This window comes from Hypomesus transpacificus, chromosome 5, assembly GCF_021917145.1.
Source record: "Hypomesus transpacificus isolate Combined female chromosome 5, fHypTra1, whole genome shotgun sequence".
NCBI classification, from domain to species: Eukaryota; Metazoa; Chordata; class Actinopteri; order Osmeriformes; family Osmeridae; genus Hypomesus; species Hypomesus transpacificus.
The window spans coordinates 3,948,648-3,969,164 of record NC_061064.1 but is presented as its reverse complement, the minus strand read 5'-3'; the positions used below and the strand labels follow the sequence as shown (position 1 = coordinate 3,969,164).

Below are 20,517 nucleotides of genomic sequence, written 5' to 3'. Positions count from 1 at the left end.
ATCCTGTTGTTTTTTTCTCTCTAAGATGTAACTGCTACTCCCATCCTGCAGGGGGTGCTGTGCAATGTGAAACGTAAAGAACAGTTCTAGACTCTGCCGCTGCCGAGTGCGCTGTCCACTTCAGCACCACGCACAGAGGCAGGATAACAGTCAGCTTGGGATTCTGAGACAAATCCTTGACGAGAGAGGAAGGCACCGCACAGCATCGCTTGGTGTCCGAGGATAAAGAACAACAAAGCCGACGACCGTTTTACAACTCTATAGTTGCGAGAATTGCTAAAAGGTAAGATCTGTTGCCTCGTGTTTATTCAAACAATAAGAATCAAGTTAGCCAGAGCTAACAGCTCTCGACAGCAGCAATATTCGCGCATCACTGAAGAACAGCTCGCCCCGGTTAGCTTACGCTGGCTAAAATAAACAGATTAACTTGTTTTATGCGTCCGAAGCATTTGTGTTTGCTTCGAGATTCATCTGATATGCAACAATATAATATGGACAGATAAAACACACTGAGCGTGTTTAAAAGACAGTTTAACAGCGTACCTTCCTAGTTCTGCGGACGGGTGGATTTACCCATCGATTTCGGTGTAGCCAGTATATTCGCAATCGCGTGCGCAGGGATGTTATTGTAACAAATCTCTATGGTCTTCGGTTCTGTACTTTGCCTTAAATAGCACATTTGATCTGTTCATGAGGAAACCGAGTGCTTAATGATAAAGTTGCCTAAAATTCGTATTAGTCATGTTTAAATAATGTTTGTTTTTTTGCACGGCTTATCTCGTTTAATGCTCACCACGCGCCTTTAGTAGGTTCTCTTTAACCGTAACAGGCCTGCATTCCTAATTTATCTCTGACCTTGATGCTTTGTGATGATATAATAATGAATTACTTGAAATTACAAAAAAAAGTTGTATTGCTTGTTGTTTTTTGTAATAAGATGATATGCAATGCATGTACTTGCGTGTGTCTTAATTGTGTGGCAGACTAAACATTGTTTAGTTTCACCGTAAAAAGTACAGTATCCTTTTCAAATTGTTTTAACTTGCCTGTCTCCTCGTATCCTTCGAGTAAATAGATTCAGGGACGGCTGTCAGAATTTTGAATGACACACATAACAATCATATACAGACTTAGGGGGTGGGTGGGTGGTTGGGGGTGGGTGGGTGGTTGGGGTTGGGTGGGTGGTTGGGGGAGGGTGGCGGTGTTGTTGTGAGAGTGAGTTTTCGACAGTGTTAGTTCTACCCATGCAGCACACGTTCACTGCGCGAGACACAACCCAGCGCCCATCAGCCGAGTGCAGCTTTCAAATCTAAACTGTAAATGTGAGAGCACAGCAGGACGGACCTCCTTAATTCAAAGAGAGTGTTTTCCAAATGCTCTCTCTTATCTCAGAGCAGCAGGGGAACACCGACTGGAACGTTCCTCGCAGGTTCCACTTTGAACCAGCACTCGGGCACAGAGGAGACGCGGAGAACAAAAGGACAGAGACTTTGAGCATGGGCAGCCGTTGATGAGGACGAAGGCCAACAAAGTGTCCCATTGGACGCCGTTGAAAGCAGCCCAGATGTGTTTTGGTCTTAGTCTCAGTAGCTCCGTCACGGTGTGCTGTGTTTTGGGTTCGTAGGATGTAGAGAATGCTCGATCTCTAGTGTCTGTCTATCCAGCCTGTGTAACTGCCATGAATGATCACCGTATGACACGGACCCACACCCCCATGCCTCCCATCAGCCCTGGGCTTCTTGAGAGCGCTGGTGGCCACGTTAGCAATTTAGCATGCTTCTGTACCCTTGTTAAAGCATCCATTTGTATCCTTACAGACACACACACACACGCAAATGCTAATCTTTGTCTTTATCTCTTTCTCCTGCCGCCATTCGGCACGGGGGCAGTGGAGATTAAACTTGGATTTAGCTTTTGATGTTCAGTCCCTAATCTCCGCTCAGTGGAAACAGCCTCACTACACGAGTCCTTGTTATTTTGTGCGTGCGTCTGCATGACTGTGTGAGTGAGTGTGTATGAAAGTGTGTGCATCTGTGTGTGTGTGTGTGGATACGTGTGTGTCTGTATGAAAGTGTGTGCATCTGTGTGTTTGTGTGTGGATATGTGTGTGTCTTGAGAGAGTAGTTGATATTGGAGTGTTCAAGGCAGATGGGAGAGTGTATGCTTCCTGTCTTCAGGAGTCCCTGGGCCAGGTCTGTATCTGCCTGCGTGCTCAGCAGAAGCTGGAGAGGGCTCTGGTACCACACAACCACCACGCCACATGACTCATCTGGAGGGCTACATTAGACCTGAGCTCGCGCTCAAAAGGAGCCGTGTCGTGTTCTTGAAATCACTTTCCTAGCGTAAATGGAATTTGGATTCCGCAGTGTTCCGTCGATGTGTGAGCAGGGCTGGTTCACAAAGTTTGGCCTTGAGTTGTGTTTCCTGGGTGCGTCAGGTGTAAGACCAGGCGGGTGATGGATGGACAGCAGTCTGTCTGATCTGGATTGGAAGTCAACTTTCCATCCTCACATCAAAGGGATTCAAGTCCTCATCAAACGGCAAGAAACATAAGATCAAATTTTGATCAAGGATTAAAATTGAATAATTCAAACTCCCAGATTTTTGTAACAGTCTTAAGCTAATGAGTGGTGTCCTTGGCCCTGATGGTTTTAAATCAGACATGATTTATTCACTATTTTCTTTAGATCTAAAATGACTCAATAAAATATTTGCCACCATTATTCATCATTTGGATGAATTAAACAAATGTCCTTTATGAGGATCTTTCTGAATGAGACGGGGGGCCGGTGGTGGTGATGAAAGACTGATGAAACTGCATTATTGAAGTGAACACAGTCACGAGGAGACAAGGGGAGGCAGTCGTTGGACTCGCAGAGAGGCCCGTTTGAAGCTGTCGCTGCACTCCCCCTCCGTGGGGTTGGGGGGGGGGGGCACGCTGGGCCTGTCAGACGGCTTCAGGCGCCGCCCTCCCGGGATCCTCCTCCCCCCCCCCCCCCCTTTCCCTCCCCCCTCTATCCCACCGACTTCAGAGTGGCTTTGAAGTTCACCCACAGTGAGAGGGTGAAGGCGAGGAAGGAGGATTGAGGGTGCAGCCAAGGGAGTATCGATGGGGAAGGGAGGAATGTAGAAAAAGAGACGCGCTGAGGGCTATGATAAAAAGCCCTTTATATATTCTTCTTCTAACCTACCTCCTCACAGACCTGAACCCCGCTTGATATCACAATAGTATGCATGGAGGTCTTCGTCTGCCGAGGGGAGCACGGCGACGGGGTTGGTATGGTAGGAGAGACGTGCGGAGGCGAGGAAAGGGGAACAGAGAGGAGCTAAGCTGGGGGGTTGAAGACCGTGCTGTCTGTGTGCTGTCGTGCACCTCGCGCGTGTATTCCGCCAAACACTGAATAATGTAGAAGTGGCGTGTCTGCTTCCAGAGGCCACACAAAGCAGGCTCGGATAACCTGGGCTGGTGTGGCTTTCAGTACGTTTGCCTGTGTGTCTGTTTGGGGGGGGTTTGGAGACGGGGACTAGAATAGGTAGGTGTGCCTCCGAGAGCAGCTGCCGCTTGCGACTCGGCCTTACCACCGAAGCATCTGCCATGTGAGGGAGAGACGGAGGGAGAGAGAGAGAGAGAGAGGGGAGAGGGAGAGAGAGAGGGGGAGATAGAGGGAGAGAGAGAGGGGGAAAGAGAGAGGGGGAGAGGGAGAGAGAGGGGGGGAGAGAGTGGGAGATGGAGAGAGGGGGAGGGGGAGGGGGAGAGAGAGGGAGATGGAGAGAGGGGGAGGGAGAAATGGAGAGGGGGAGGGAGAGATGAAGAGTGATAGAGGCAGAGAGAGAAAGTGAGAGAGAGACAGAGCAAGAGAGAGAAAGAGAGAGGTTACCACCCCATCCATATCCATCGTGCTTCTGAGGGACATGGGGAAGGCAGCGAGGTAAACAGTTTGATTTCAGGATTTTGTGTCCTTTTTTTTCTAACACCCTTTCTTAGTAATCACCGGCATGCTGCAGCTCCTCTGTGAATTCATCGTGTTCTATCGGAGCCGGGGACATATGGAAATGATTACGTTTATCTTAACATGCAGCGAGGCTACCTGCGTAGAAGAAACAAAATCATTCAAAAAAGAAATTCAACCAATGAAAATGGCTTATGCTGTCCTCCTCAAGCCAAGCCCAGATGAGATGGATGACAGAGCGCCAACAGCAGAGCGCTGTGAGGCTTTGGCTGTCTAGCGATGCTGTTTTTCACCCCAGAGGAGATGAAAGACCACTGAAAAGAATGAAGGCGGTAGGCAGCGATGCTCTGAGTGAAAGCATGCTGGAGATTAATGCATTCACTGACCTTTTCCATCTTTTCTCTTCCGGAACATTCTGGGAATTCATATCAGGGCTCTCCTTCTGCAGTCTTTTCAGACATGTCCAATATTTAGACATACTGCTGCCACGGTTCAAACATTCCTACGCTTTGCTCACGGGAGTCTTAACCAACACAACATTGTATCATGTTGATAGGACAGGCCCAGATCCAGGTCATTTGGAGATGAGAGGGCCTGACAGGTGCTTGCATTTCATCTCTCTCTCTCTCTCTCTCTCTCTCTCTCTCTCTCTCTCTCTCTCTCTCTCTCTCTCTCTCTCTCTCTCTCTCTCTCTCTCTGTGTTTTGGGGGAGGGGTATTGTGACTGTGTCCTCCTGTTTATGTGTAGGCCTTTATGACTACCTCAGTGCCTACTGCAGTTTCTAATACAGGACCTCATTTGACGATTCAGACTAGGTACACACTTTCAATAATGTGTACTTCACTACCCTATGGGGCATAGTTTATGCATGGACACAAACATGTTGTAGCCGACATTGTAAGGTCTATTTAGTAATTGACTCAATAAATGGCATACTCTTGATTTCCTTCGCAAACGATGTCTGCTAAAAGGCTCAACACAAGATCATATTTAGCCAAGGTAATAATGCCTAGAGACAGTCTAGGGGTCATGTGCGTTCATAGCATGAGTAGTTTTTGTCTTGAATCGTTTCACAAACTGAATTCACATGGACGTGGATATGCAGAGATGTGGTAGAATAAGACTACATTTACATTTATGCATTTAGCAGACGCTTTTATCCAAAGCAACTTCCAAGAGAGAGCTTTGCAAAAGAGCATAGGTCACTGATCATAACAACGAGGTAGTCCCAAACATTGCAAGCAGCCAAAACATGAAGCATACATTGTGAAAAAACGAAAGACTAAAACTACAGGTCGCAACATCTCAGCTCATTTTTAGAAAGACTAATTGCATTGCAGACACAGTTATATTTGTGGCTCAGCTGCAGTGCCAGAAGTGTGATTCCCCGATCCACCACCCACATCTCCTGGGCTTAGCAGCAGCTCCACACCAGCATCTCCATCCAAACACCCTATACATAGTGGAGGGAGTCAGCAGGAGTGTGTGTGTGTGTGTTCGTGGATCATCCTGCACGTTGTTTATGAGGATTAGTATCAATCTGCAGCCATGCCGGGTCCGCTTTCTGCCAAGTTTTGACTGTGAAACTGTCTGGAGGGGTGTAGAAACGATCCAACACCAAACTGGCGTGTGAGGAGGGCCTCCCTCCAGCGGATGACAGATCCCACCCCCCCCCCCCCATCACCCGTCTAGCCGCTTAACGAGGGAGCCGAGCTTGTCCTCAGAACAATGACTTAATTGCTCCCTAATTTGCTGCGGGCCAAGTCAGACGTGGCCTTGGTGAACTGTTCTCTGGGCCTCTGAAGAGAAGATGACTGGTTATAAACATGCCACTTCTCCCAATGACTGTTGTATTGTTGATGCTCTCTGTTGTAATAGGCAATGTCTGTTATTATAGAGAGAAGCAAGCCCATTTTCTTTCCTAGTTGCAGTTTTCTAAACTACACGAAACAGCAACCTGTACTTTTCCCAGTCGTGAATTGAATTCACGATTTGAATTTGACGTTGGACGTGCACTGTCACTTACGAAGTTGTCCCTGCCTTAATGCTGCCAACCGCGGATCATTACGATCATCCTGACATAACATACAGTCATGCCATGTCGCGATCAAACTCAAACGCTGTTTTCTCCTAAAGGAGCGACGAGGGAAAAGAGTGCGGTGGTACCGACAGCAGAAAATAGGTTTGGCCGCCCCTGCTCCCCGTTCACTTTCCAGGGAATGTTTGGCCTCATTGCTTTCTACAGCTCCCTCCAGGGAGAGGAGGAAATAGATAGGGGGTAGGAAGGAGAGGGGGCCGGCATGAGGAGAGAGTCTGTTTACGTGCCCCTCTCCTCCAAGGTTCCTTCCTCGCTTAGTCACGGGCCACCGTATCAGGAAGGTGCCGGAGAGATGGAGATAAAGTGAGCCGTTTCAAAATTGCTATTGTATTAAAGGCGGTGCATTTGTCGCAGGCGGTACCGAGCTGTTATTTACCATCGGGGGCTGTTTATGTTGTATCTGATAAAGAGCCATGCGGCGCTGGAAGACCATTTGCTTTGCGAGACTCCCATAGCTTGTAAACCCCATTTTGGGGGGGATACTTTCACTTTTCAAGGAGTGTGATTTGATGGCATGCTTTCTCAACGTTATAGGGGCGTTTTGGTTTTTGTCAAGGCGTTTTACAACTCGCCTAAATCGGGACTGTTCATTGTGAAATCGTTTATGATGCTTTGCAGCTCTCCTATTGGTTGGGAACTGATAGTTGGCATGGCGAAGTTGTCGATGTGCTTTTTCTTGTTCCTCCAAACCACTATGAGCTCATCACCGTCGCGGTAATGTCAAAGAAGAAGCAGTTAGGCTCCTCTCCGGCGCTCACTGAATCGGGGAGAGAGGAGAGGGCGAGCGAGCATGGCAGGAGCTGAACCGCGTCGAACGGCTCCCCTGTCGTAGCTCAGCCCTTCTCAGGGGAAATGAGCGGAAAGGCTGGGTCATGTTCTCCAGGTGACCCCTTTTCAGCGGCTCACCCTGGGCTGAGTTGTTCCGCCTGACCTTCCTCCCGACCCAGCGGAGATGCGTGTCGCCGGGCCAGAGGCAGCCTGGCAGCCAGCCTGGTTAATAACACTGGCTCTCCCTGGCCTTGGTGTCCCACTCCACAATGGGAGCTGTCTGTCAGGGGGGCGCAGAGCTCAAACAAGGACAGAACGCCAGGCAGACAGACAGACAGACAGACAGACAGGCAGACAGGCAGACAGGCAGACAGGCAGACAGGCAGACAGACAGACAGACAGACAGACAGACAGACAGACAGACAGACAGACAGACAGACAGACAGACAGACAGACAGGCAGACAGGCAGACAGACAGGCAGACAGGCAGACAGGCAGACAGGCAGAGTTTAGAACAGTGGTATCATGGGAAATTTCATGCACCCTGACTTTCTCCATTTGGGAGCAACTAGTCAGCTCCACATGATCTGAGGCAAGCTGCAAAATGTGTTGGAGGGTGCACCTTCCTCTGAAGAATAAAGAAGGAAAAGGATGGACAGACAGAGAAGAAGCCGTGAGAGAGGGAGAAAGGTGTTTAATTAGCTGCAGGAAGACTTGGCTTGGATCCTCTACTGTATTTAATTGACTGGTGGGATGTTGTCAGTTGAGTTGCCCTTTCCAAGAGCTACGAAGGCTGTTTGACCAAAGCCTGACACTGAAAGAGTGCAGTACAGTTAAGGAGAAATAGCATGTCTGAGATTGATGCAACCCCCACAGCATGACGTTTCCAAATGTCCAGATGTCAAGGAACCTGACATTTCTCACCGAAACGCTATTCCACAACTCAATGACCGGTTGGAGTGGGCAAAGCGATATCACATCATCAGAGAACTGCATCTCACTGTGAAAGGGAACCAGCAGTCAAACACATCCGACAAGCTTTTTTTCTTTCGATCCCCACAAAAAAGCCCAGATTTCATCCAGTCCTGCTTGGGCACGGAGCACGTGTGAGCGTGTGGGGGTCAGCAGCTCCTCCTGTGTCAGAGGCCTCCTTCACGGCCTCCCAGTGAGCCGTCTGGAGGTCATATCTGCTGAGCGCTGCAATTTCCGGAATGAGCCGGAAAAGTAGAGGAGCAGTGTTGAACAGGGACTGTGGCACGAGGCAGGAAACAGATGGCTGCTGGGGGGGGGAGGGGGGGGGCAATCCCTTGTGCGCACTCCCAGCCCAGTCAGAGGATACTAAAGCAGGCCTGGACTTCAGTCATCCTCTGGACCTCCTCTCTCTGAGATTACAGGCCAGTGACGGCAGCTGCTTTCGGGGAGGGGAGGCTGGGTTACCCCCCTGGAGGACCGGCACTGCTGCTACCACAGTCCCCCCCACCCCCGCCCCCCTCCTCAAGGACCCTGACCTCTTGGACGGAGGCTCCGTCGAGACCCCCTCCCCCGTCCTCCTTCTCCCCCCTTCCCCCTCCCCCTCCTCCTCCCCACTCTTCCCCATCCTCCCCTCCTTCAACCCCTCCTCCCTCCCTCCCCCTCCTCCCCCCTCCTCCTCCTCCCTCCCCCTCCTCCTCCCCACTCTTCCCCCTCCTCCCCCCTCCTTCTCCCCCTCCTACTCCTCCCCCCTCCTCCTCCTCCCCCTTCCTCCTCCTCCTCCCCCCCCCCTCCCCCCCCCTCCTCCTCCCCCCTCCTCCTCCCCCCTCATCCTCCCCCCTCCTCCTCCCCCCTCCTCCTCCCCCCTCCTCCCCCCTCCTCCTCCTCCCTTCTCCTGCTCTCCCTCGCTCTGTCATAGACACAGGCAGGTCATAAGACGAGGGTGAGGTAACCCGCCTCTCTGCCCGTTGAGACCACTTTACAGGTGCAGGTGTTCATTACCACGGATATTTTTACCTCGGCGAAGACAGCAGGTGGCCTCAATTAGCAGCAGAATAATAAATGGCTAGGTGGAACACCCCTCCCCCGTCGCCTCCCCCGCAATCTCATCCCTCTCTTCAGCTGGCCTCCACAGAGACTGAGAGGGGCTTGGCTGCTGCGGCTCAGCCCCTGTATTGACTGCTTCTTTGCGGACTTCACTGCATCAAGTGACATTTCTTGTATTATGGGCTGCCTTCGGCTGCTGCCAGGGGCCTGATCTAACCTTTCAGGCACCGGACGATAGCTCTCCAGAGAGGGAGCACAGACAGCTCACCTGACCTTTTATGAGTCATCCGTCCTTCTGAATGCCCCCCTACGACCCCCGCCCTTCCCAAGCCTGTTCCAGAGCTGGCAGGCTGGGCTGCTGCTGTCCCCAGCTCCCCTGACTACTGGCTGGCCTCCGTAGCCTCAGCCAGACAGACAGAGCAGGTCCAGTGTACTCCAGAGGCTGTGGGACTCCTGAGTGTCTGTGTCTGTCGCAGCAGCATCACCTCTCCTCCCCTGCAGCTGGATATGGCTCTCTCTGGCCCCCATTCAAATAGCCGGTCGAAGCAGGCCGGCTGGAGCTCAAGGTGACCCCGGCCGCACCACGGGCCCTCTGGTGGAGCAGGTCTGCGGGAGCTCGGAGAGAGTGTGCCGTAGATCCAATCACTCCGTATTGAGCGCCCTCCTATCCTCGCTACCCTTGGCAGCAGGTCAACAGCAGTCGGACAACAGCAGAAGTCAGATCAGGAGGAGGAGGAGGAAGAGAGGGGTGTGAGTGCACAGGGCCTTCCAAGGTCTCTCTCCCCATCCTCTCATCCCAGCTTCCAGGGGCTCTCCGTCAGATCATTCAGTCCCTAAAAACACACCAAAAAATACCCTCGAGTGGCCCGACTGCCCCATTTGCTCCACTTTACTGCGGCGAAAGGACTGTTCTTTCACCCGGAGATTGCGCTATCTAGTAAATGATGGCTGGCGCCTGGGGGAACCACTTAGCATGAGTCTTGAATTCCACATGGCATCCGAGACTCGCTCAGAGGACTGTTAAGAGAAGGCAGACACCGGGGTGCCCGTGTCCCCCCGTATTGATTAGGGCTGGGCAAACGTCATCATCCCTCCCCCCCCCCCCACGTCCCTGGGTGTGAATATTATCATGGTGCTATTGACATGGGGATTACAGAGGGCCCAGCTCTCCTGCTTGCTGCGCCATAATCCTGTCCAGCTCCCTTGTTGGAGATTACAGGCGTGCTTTGGAAATGTAATTCAATATCCCCCTCCACCCAAGACTGGCCTGGCCTGGTCTAAAATGCTATACCCCCCCCCCCCCCCCCCCACCAACAAAGGAGAAATGACCTCAGCTGGCGAATGAAATGAAACGGAGGTGTTCACATTGTTACGGCTTGTATGAAACCCATATTCCTAGCCGTCTGGATGGAGGATTGGGTTCATTGGCCAGGACTGTATGGCAAGGGTCTGGCTAATAGATTGAGGGTTTTAGAGGGGCACAGCCAGACAGACCAGACCAGGTCTAGGTATACTTGGCTCCACCCATGTGGCGTTACTAGTTCTGTCTTGTCGTCTCTCATCCGTCTCCTCTCGTCCCTGGAGCCTCTGCCACTCGAGGACTCTGAGAGAGGAGGAGGAGAGGAGATGCCCTCCAGCTGCAGGGCCAAGTCTCTCCTTCTTTCCCTCCCTCCCTCCCTCTCTCCCTCCCTCCCTCCCTCCCTCCATCCCTCCCTCCCTCCCTCCCTCCCTCCCTCCCTCCCTCCCTCCCTCCCTCTCAGCGGTGCAGTCAGGTGTGAGATGAGCCCATGGCAGATGGCTCGTCACTCTTATCAAAGCCACACCTGTCAGATGGTCCTCTCTTCTCTGGTCTGAAGGAGGACGGGGGTTCTCTGTCTTTCCAGGCCAGGTCTCCCCCGCCGCAGAGGCTGAGAGGTCAAAGGAGAACGGTATACGAATCCCTTCAAAGGTTTCCAAGTGCCCACTGACCTTTCACTGGATCGGTGGCTAGCTCCTGGTCTCTCATTTCCTCGACAGTTTTTGCTTCGAGGACCTTTTTGTGCTTTTCTCCAGTCTGAGTTCTTGGCCGGCTCATTATTTGGACGGGTGCTCGTCGGCTTTGTGATTTGGTGTCTTGCGTCGTCAGTGTGTTGTTCGCTAAAACCAACCGTGTTGGTCGTTTGGCAGGCGAACGTGAAAGAAGCCGCAAGTTCGATCAAACGATGGCTGTCTTATTTTGGGCAGGTTCACCTCTGCTCAGCCTATAGTCTTCAGCAGGTGTGCCAGGGCAGGCTGGCTCTGACGTTCCTCTAGCCAGGAGAAAGCCTCTCCTCCCTGATTGGCAGTGGACTTAGGACCCAGCGGGCGAGGGAGCAGGGCAGTGACACGGGCTCAAGATATCCACAGAGATGAACAAAGCTTCCTCTAATCACTCTCCCCTTTGGCGCGGCGCTGGGCAATGCTCCCGATCTGTCCCAGGTCTCCAACGCTGTCTCAGCGGGCCGGCTCCTCTCCTCCGCCCTCCTCTCTTTCACTCACCTCCTCTCCTCCGCCCTCCTCTCTTTCACTCACCTCCTTTCCTCCGCCCTACTCTCTTTCACTTACCTCCTCTCCTCCGCCCTCCTCTCTTTCACTTACCTCCTCTCCTCCGCCCTCCTCTCTTTCACTCACCTCCTCTCCTCCGCCTTCCTCTCTTTCACTCACCTCCTCTCCTCCGCCCTCCTCTCTTTCACTCACTTCCTCTCCTCCGCCCTGCTCTCTTTCACTCACCTCCTCTCCTCCGCCCTCCTCTCTTTCACTCACCTCCTCTCCTCCGCCCTCCTCTCTTTCACTCACCTCCTCTCCTCCGCTCTCCTCCTCCATTCTCCTCCTCTCTCCCCCACACAGGAAGACAGTGGGTTGAGCGAGTGATGCGACACTGTCACGGTCTGCTAACAACCCTGGCCTTCCTGTGCAAATAGTTTGTGTTGACAGGGTGTGTGTGTGTGTGAGTGTGTGTGTTTGCCCATAAGGATTTGTGTATGTTTGACAAGGGCAGAAGTGTCACGTTGCACTGAGTGAAAGAGTGACCTCCTCAGCAATGGTTGTCCTGCCTGTGAATGGGCCTCACCTCCACAGGGTTTGGGCACAGCAGCAAGGCCTGCATGCTGATGACCAGCTCCTCTAATGGGAGTTTGAGAGACAGATGAAGTCCCGCTTCTTCACACCTATTCCCTCATCTAAACCCAGCGAGCTGTGAAATGGGCCCCTTTATGTCCCAAGGTTACTATAATATCTACAATAACAAGATGATTCTCCTGAGCCGAGCGGATGCCACCATCCCCTCAGCTCCCCACCGCATTCTGACACCTGTATTCGATTTGCATGATGACCCGAATGGAGAGAGAACGCCGTCTTGAAACAAACAAACAACAGCAGCCCTCGTGTTATGAATCCACCCATCTTTCCAGACAGTCGGAGGCAGAGTGAGAATGCAGAAGACAGCGTGATCCCTCTCTCTCTCTCTCTCTGGGTGGAGTGGAGCTTTGCCCTCTTTCTTCCTCCCTCGGCGAGATGGGATGTAGCTGGTTTCTGCTCAACCTATCGGCGACCCGCTCGGCCCAAATTAATTTTAAATGGAATGTCAGGGTTGCCTTGGAGACAGGCTGAAGGGAAGCCTTCCTGGTGGCCTCTGAAGAACTGTCGAGGCAGGAGAGCCACGGAGGAATCTAGAAGGGAGGGTTGGGTTAGGTCTTAGCCTCCACTGGCTGCGTGACAGGATCATGGATCAGGGTATGTCTGTGTTAATGTTTATGTTGCACGGGTTTAAAGTGTTCGTTGTTAGTTGTTTGTCATCGCTAATGCGCACTTTTAAACAAGCCAGCAGAGCAGTAGCTTAAGATATGACAAATATACACTCGCGTTAATTATTAACAGCAAAAATAGGCCGTAAAGGAATTCATTTGCGCTTGTCAGATGTGCTGATGAGGTTAATTAAGGAGGCCTGCCTAACGAATCATCAGCCTACAGAACAGCTGCACTAACGAGCACTTTGTTGTGGCGTTCCTCTCAGACACCTTTCTCCAAGGTCTCTGTTTGTTAACGAAAACAAGTGGAGGTTCAGCTCGTCGCAGAGCAGGTGCTGTTCCAAGTTTCTTTTCTGGCACTCTGGCATTGCAGATGTCCCCCCCCCCACCCACGCTCCACTCCCCACCCCCCCCACCCCACACACACACACACAGACACGCACACAACTGAGTCAGAGCCCTCCCCCCGCCCTGCCCCTCAGCCAGTCAGAAGCTGAGCTGAGGGGTGTGCCTCTAGTTCCCCCTGCCTCCCTCTGTCCCACGTCGTCATCCTGTTAACAAGGCTTTCCCCACGCCAGCCCTCCCCAGACCCCCCCTCTCCCCTCTTTCCATCCTCGCCCTCTCATGAAGGCCCAGGTCCCCTCAGCCTGCCCTCCTCCTCTGGGTTTGGGGCTCTCCTAAACACTCCCTCCCTCCTGATTTCCCAGGAGAGCAGCCGGGCTCAACAGGCACGGGCCTAGGGGTGCTCCCTCGCCGCACCTCTGGAAGACACGGACCCCCCCCCCCCCCACCCAGAACAGCATGACCTCGTTAGCTCCCCCCCCCCCCCCCCCCCCCCCGAAGCTCTGTCTGGGCCCTGGTGGTGGGTGTGTTGGAGGCTGGTTGGTTAGGGCAGGCCGGGCCTGCTGAGGGGAGTCAGATCAGGGAGCTCGTTGGGGAGGAGGGACTCTGCCAGGCCAGCTCCACATAAGGCTGTGACTCACTCCCAGCACGCACCCCGGTCAGAGGCACGCATGACTGCAGTGGCCACAGGGCAATCTGCGTGTCTGCTGCCCACTGGATGACATTAGCATCATTATGGGATGCTCATTCCCTGCTTTATAGACACGTGTTCATGAATACGGTGAGCTTTTCTGTCCAGGGCTGTCAATCCGGGGGTCTCTGTTTCGGCGCTGAGTCTGTTACCCCCCAGCTCCCTCCGTAGGGATTTGAACCCGGGTTGCCCACGGGTGCCTGGTTCTGGAGATGTAGCCAGACAGAGACAGGCTGGAAGGGTGTCGGTTCCAAAGTCATGTGAGGACGTGTCTGTGGCGCGTGTCTTCGTTTGGGTGCCTTATCTCTCGGCATGATCGCCTGGACGACTCCGCCCTCCCTCGGAGGATTACGCTAATGCTCTCTCCTCCTTTCTCCCGCCCTCCTTCCCCTCCCTCTCTCTCTCTCTCTCTCTTTCATCCTTTCTTCCTCTCTCCACTGACCTTATTTACCATCTCGCCTTTTTCCCCGCAAAATGCCTCTCCTTCCTTGAACTCCCATGAAAAATAAATATATGCTAATGCCGTGGCCCAGATCTGAGGGTGTCTTTGAACTGGCTGCTGTGGACAGTGTGAACGCCAATATGGTGGAGAGAGAGGGAGAGGGAGAGGGAGGGAGAGAGAGGGAGAGAGGGAGAGAGGGAGAAGTGGGAGGGAGGGAGGGAGGGAGGGGGGGAGGGAGGGAAGGAGGGAGGGAGGAGCTGGGGTCCCAGACGCACAGCTTGTCTTTGGAGTGGAACTCTGGAGGACTAGCCTAATAGGAAGTGCCATAGCGTGTCTGGCAGCCCCCAAGATATGCTGGGTAACGTGCTGCTGTAAACAATTATGTGTTCATCGAGGTGCTGTGTGTGTGTGTGTTTGTGTGTCAGGGAGGGTTTGGGTGAGGTATGTTGCTTGTGTGTGTCCTTCTGTAAGGCCAGAGAAACCCTGGGGCTGTTGTGGGCTTCCTGTTGTGTGCTTCCCGTCGTGTGCTTCCTGTGTGCACTAGCATGCGTCAGACCACACTGTCTGAACTCATGGAGCCACTCAGGACTCAAATTCATCAACCGTCAAGAAATCATTGGAAAACAGGGCAAGATTTGCTCGGAAATCCTATGTCTTTCAACGCGACCAGCTCACACGCAATACAATGTGTCATTCTCGAGGATGTCTGTAAATGCCGCACAACAGGGCTACGTTGCCGGCCTGCGTTGCCGTTTGCCTGGCTGTTTACCATAAAGCTGTGTGTCGCCGTGTGTTGAGAGGCTGAGCCGTGGGCGGAAGCCTGTGTTTAGACACACTCTTTGGGAAACACACACTCTGAGGTGAAACACACACTCTGAGGTGAAACACACACTCTGAGGTGAAACACACACTCTGAGGTGAAACACACATCCCTAGACGCGGCCGCGAAGCCCAACGGCCTGACACACACACATGTAGGGAAGAAGGGGTCCAAGTCGAGGGAATAGTCCTATATTCAGAGTGGTTGCTAGGCTTGGAGGAGATGGAGCTCGTTTGGGGGTGGTTGTGAGCTGCAAAGAGAAGCGGAGCCGCCCCCCCAAAAACCCTGATTACCTGCGAGGGAATGAAGGCCGGCTGGTAATTGACAGGCATCACCGTGTATCTGCGAGGCGATCGCTCTTCCCCCTCCAGAGTTCTGCTCCGTCAATTAGGCTCTGCTGGGGGGCAGGGGCGGGCTCCTCTGGGCTCCAGCACGCTGGAGATTGGCTTTAGATTGCTACTGGCACTGATTTGACTCAGCCCTCCGTCGCCCCGTGCTGACAGAGTAGACAGGTGTGTGGGAGAGGGATTTCCCCTCAGTCTCACTTTCTCTCTCTCCTCGACGTCTTGTCAGGGGACTGATAGGATGTTATGTTGCCACGTGTTAAATAGTAGGGGAAGCAGAAGGCCGCATGGAATATGGGTTAACCGAAGTCGTATAGCACCAAGGCATCGCTTAAAAGGGAAACATCGAAGGTCCCGGGTTCAAATTCCCCCCTCGTACGTCGCTTTGGATCAAACCGTCCGCTTGAACGAATACATTGAAGACATGGAAAAAAACACACCAACACAACACAACACACACACACGTCCAGACAGGAATGGATGCTCCTGGGCAGTGCAGTGGACTGTGCCAAGCCCAGGCCAGTTGTGATGAATGTGTGTACTTATGCTTGCTGAACCCGGGGTGTTTCTCTGGCTGTTTGCTTCGCTGCACAAATAATTATTGTGATGCCCGCGACTTCCCTGAAGAGGCAGCTGTAGCATGCTCCATCTTCCCCAGGCCTGCCCTCTCCCTGGACACCCTGCCGTTTGGGCAGGCTTGATGTGTCAGTCACAGCTACGGGAACAAGTCTCTGGTCATCCTATAAACCCGATTTAATATGCTTGATATAGCCTATTTGGTCATATATTGCCTATCATTTCCTGGTGCGACTTGCCGTTTCTGCGGTGTGGAGTGGGTGAGCTTTGGCACTGAGGTGCGAAGTTCAGAAAGTTCTGGAAGCTTAAATAAACAGATGAGAAAGAAGGAAAGTTCCGAGATGTGGAATTGCCAATGTGGGCTTTCAGTCACTCATGTGTACAGCTAGGCTAATTTAAACCTAGTGTGGGTGCCAGACTTGTCAGAAATTCAGTAATGGACTGTTGGTTTGGATCAAAAGAGGAGGGCACAGTGTAATCCATAGAGACTGACTGAGGGAGAGGGCAGAGAGAAAGAAAGAGATAGACCAAAAGGGGGAGGAGAGAGAGAGAGAGAGAGAGAGAGAGAGAGAGAGAGCAGAGAGGCAGGCCCCTGCTCTAAATGTTTCCCCAGATGAAGGGATTTATCTTGTTGCTTAAATTCCACTTTCCAATTTCTGCTGTCGTCTAAGTAAGAGGAACAGTCCTGCTGAGAAGGTTATTCTAACTTCCTAGAACACTGAACAGAAACTTGCTGAATAGATGTTCCACTCTCTGGGAGTGTTACTTTAGTGGGGGTTCTTCTCCTCCTCATTCTTTTATAGTTTAGTATGACCAGTCCAGAACATGGTCTTATAAAGTGCTTTCTGTAGCCAGTTCACCGTGCTGCATTGAATTTTTCCAACATGCAGCGGCGAGGGGCAGAAATATTGCTGTTGGCAAAGAATTCACTGGAACTGCAGCCTCTGAAATTAACTGTATGGCGAAGCTGTTGTAGGTGAAGGAGGAAATATAATTATTTTTGCTACCAGGACAAACGAGGAAGGAAAGGGAGTTAAATTGAGTTTCTGACTGGGATCGATGGGGATGACTGCTTGGTGTTCAGAACTCTCTATTCGTAACTTCGTCTTTCAAGGGGCTGATTCCACAGGAAAGGAAAAGACGCTATTCAAAATGAAATCCACTCTCAGTTAACGGTGTATCAAATTGTGTGCCCGTGGTGCAGCGGTTATTTGGTCATTAAAGAGGGTGAATGGGAGATGTCGAGCTGCGTCTGGAAGAACTGAAGAAGGAGGGGGAGGAGAAAGAGGAGGACAGGAAGGAGGAAAGGAGAGGGAAGACAATGAAGAGGAGGTCTATAATAATAATAATAAGAAGAAGAATTTACCTGTCGTAGAAAATTCCAGCGGCACTGTGTAGATTTAAACATAGTCAAAATGGCGGTTTCAATATCATTTATTTTGTTTGTACAAACATAGTTTGACCTGAGTCTCCATCTCCTCCCCTCTCTCTCCTCTGCCCTCTATCTCCTCCCATCTCTCTCCTCTGCCCTCCATCTCCCTCTCTCCCCCGTCAGTGACCTTGCTAATCCCGCCAGTACCACCATGCTAATCACCTGCCCCAGATCTGTAGAGGCTCCAATGGCAAAGTGGACCCATGCTGGGTAGTATGGCCATAAGCACCATCCGGGGCAAATGCAGTTCAAGACTCAGCTAGCTCTAACGGAAATAGCCGGAAGAGGAGGATGAAGACCAGATGTAGAGCTCCAAACACAGTCTCCACAGAGGGACAGGGAGCTAGACACATCTCAGGTCCTCCTAAGCGCAGTGTTCCTCTAGATTGTCACCCCGCAACCCCCCCAAAAAAAGTATATCGTTAATAAATCCTCCTGGAGAATGCTTACCACCCAGAAAGTTTCTTTGTCTGAGCTGGCTGTCAGTACTAGCTCTGCTGTAAGTACGAACTCTGCTATCAGTATTAACTCTACCCCAGAAAACAGGACAGGACTGGTTTATATCCTGTATCCTCTGCCTTTGTGAAGCTGAAAGGGTTTCCTTTTCTTCCACCAAAGGTTAGTGTTGTCCTTCCCCCAGCCTCCTCCTCACAGCCCTTCATGTCGGCTCTCCAGCTCTGGGCATGTGAGAGCAGGAGACGAGCTCTCCCCTCAGCCCACACACACACACACACACACACACACACTAGGCTCAACCCTCTGCAACCTTCGCCTGTGCCAGCAGGACCTCATGGTTCAACTCGTGCGCTGTAAACAACACGCCAACAGCCCCAGAATGTGCTGACATGGGCCCTGCTCACTCCCCTGTGTCTTTGTGGACATGTTTAGATGGGCTGTACATGGAGAACGTCTGAGTCGTGGTTGGAGCCTGTCTTTGGCACAAGCCAAAGCCATACCGGGTCTGTGAGAGTGCCTCAATAAAATGCAAGGATGAATGCGGGTATGATGCGATCTGGGAGACGCTTGAAAATCTGTTTGTTTACTACCCACTCGGTTTAGTATCTCATTATCTCAGCCTGTTCAGCACTATTGTCTCCAAAGCCTCCTTGGAAAATTCCAGAGCATTTCCAGCCGGCCACTACAGCAGGGCAGCCAGAAATACGTGGTCAATTTTAAGGCAACCGTTCTCTTTTCTCTGTAACATTTGGCTTTGTTTTCTCTGCCTGCCAGAGGGAGAAGAACACAGTGTTGGATTTGGAGAAGGTTATTGAAAATATAAAATACAGCCTACACTGAGGAAAATATTATGGCTCTTGCTGTTTTTTCTGTGATTTTTATTGTTGTTTCATAGGTATTGAGATTGTTCCGAAAATATCAATTTAAACTGACTTTCCGTCTCAGATGTTTTGCTGAACAGACGGAAAAGTACGCTGAAATCGACGTGGGGCCTCGATCTGTCATCTCCAACATAGCATTGTGCTGTTGTTGTCTAGGTAGGCCTGTATGCTCCTTCCAATCTCTATCAGACCAACGCTATTTGTATGCAACCTCTGCTCTGACTCTGATGAAAACAAAAGTTGCTGCTGCTTGTTTTCTGGCGCCCAACAGAAAGCCTGCGTGCTCGGAATGAAGAAACCCGACCTTGAGATGACAAAAACCTCCTGTGGGTGCCAAGCTGCGAAAAAAAACAAAAAAAAACAAGCTTGTACCAAAAGGTGGGTCAGATTAATATGGAGGATGAGAGTACAGTGGGAGAGGAGGAAGCAGAGAGAGATCATGTGTGACAGAGAGCAGGAGGGAGAGAGCAGGAGAGAGAGCAAGAGAGAGACCTCCTGTGTATCTGAAGGTAGAAGCACGTGCAGTTCTCTTTCAAGCATGTGTTAACCTCCCACCCCCCCACCACTCAGATAAAAAACGAGTTAATATCCTTTTAAACTCGTCCTACGGAGATAACCACCCAGGAAGGTTTTTCCACATCTCTCTCTGTCGCTTCAAATCAGTTTGCCTGTCTCTCAGCCACGGTCATGCCCTCTGTTACTTCCACACAGTAATCACCAGTGAGGTGCACTGCTCAGTTGGAGCCAATCATCACCACCCCGGCACTCTCACACATAGATGACCATCGGCTCTGAGCGAGGGAGAGAGAGAGAGGACGAGGGAAAACACGACAGAAAGGGACAAGCGTCGTTTAACAGGAAGAAATCGAACCGGTAAAGATATGGCTCATAAACATCATAGTGTCTCCATGGCATCTCAAGCTATCCTTATGTTATGGGTAAATGGGCAAACGGGCACATAATACTGCTATGATCACTTCTTATTAGCAAGTAGTCAAGTATAATAACAGTCACGCAAAGATGGTCCATGAGTCACAACACAGGCCGAATTTCCAGCACAGCATTATTTACCAGTCCACGTTCGTATGGTCAAAAACAGTATGACTCAGGGATGATTAACGCTGATTATCATCCCAGCATTAGCATGGGTCTACATTGCGAATGAAGCCTGGTGGCTTCAGCAGCATAACAAGCGTCGTGTTGACGCCAGGCTGTGTTGTGTAAGGTGTGATGTCAGCAGAAGGCCGTCCCTGGCCCAGTCACAGCAGGGGCTCTGCAGGGATGGGAGTGATCGTATGCAGCAGCATCTCATTACCCACACACACCAGAACACACACCCGCACACACCAGAACACACACCCGCACACACCAGAACACACACCCACGCAGTCGGGCAGGCAGGTAGGTAGACATAAGATGCTACAGTTAAAATGAGGCCGCTCAATCAGGAGTAATAGATGGCACACGTGTAATGCGTGTGACTAATACATTCCAAAAATAGCTGGTTGTGACAACCTTCCCCAGCCTTGAAAGAATGAGAGATGGTAGCTCGGCACCATCAATGGCTCGAGATAGCCTTCCCTCCTGTTAGTACTCACACACAATGAACTGAGGCTTCACAACTTCAGAAGCTCTCTGACTAGTCTTTTCTCTCTCTCTCTCTCTCTCTCTCTCTCTCTCTCTCTCTCTCTCTCTCTCTCTCTCTCTCTCTCTCTCTTTCTCTCTGCTGGGATTGATTCATAAGAACATTTAATGATTGAAGAGAGGGGTGGAATTTGATGCACTTTGCAACCGTAGGGGAATAAAAAACAATACAGTAGGGAGTATATAAATATGTTAATGCATAATTGAATGAGTAGATGTTCATGGAGGATGGTTGAACCTTGTGTTCCCTTATTATAAGAGAGCCCAACTTCTTAGAGGGGATTTCAGCTTTA

General features: G+C 51.4%; 1 protein-coding gene across 1 annotated transcript in view; it reads left to right on the top strand.

Annotated features, from left to right (window-relative positions):
- The first annotated feature begins 154 nt into the window (after window positions 1-154).
- Window positions 155-20,517, top strand: part of srrm3 (serine/arginine repetitive matrix 3) — a 52,325-nt gene continuing 31,962 nt past the window's right edge. Inside the window, exon 1 of the mRNA XM_047020932.1 lies at window positions 155-283. The gene's annotated coding sequence lies outside the window, so the exon portion shown is untranslated. The remainder of the gene's footprint in view (window positions 284-20,517) is intronic.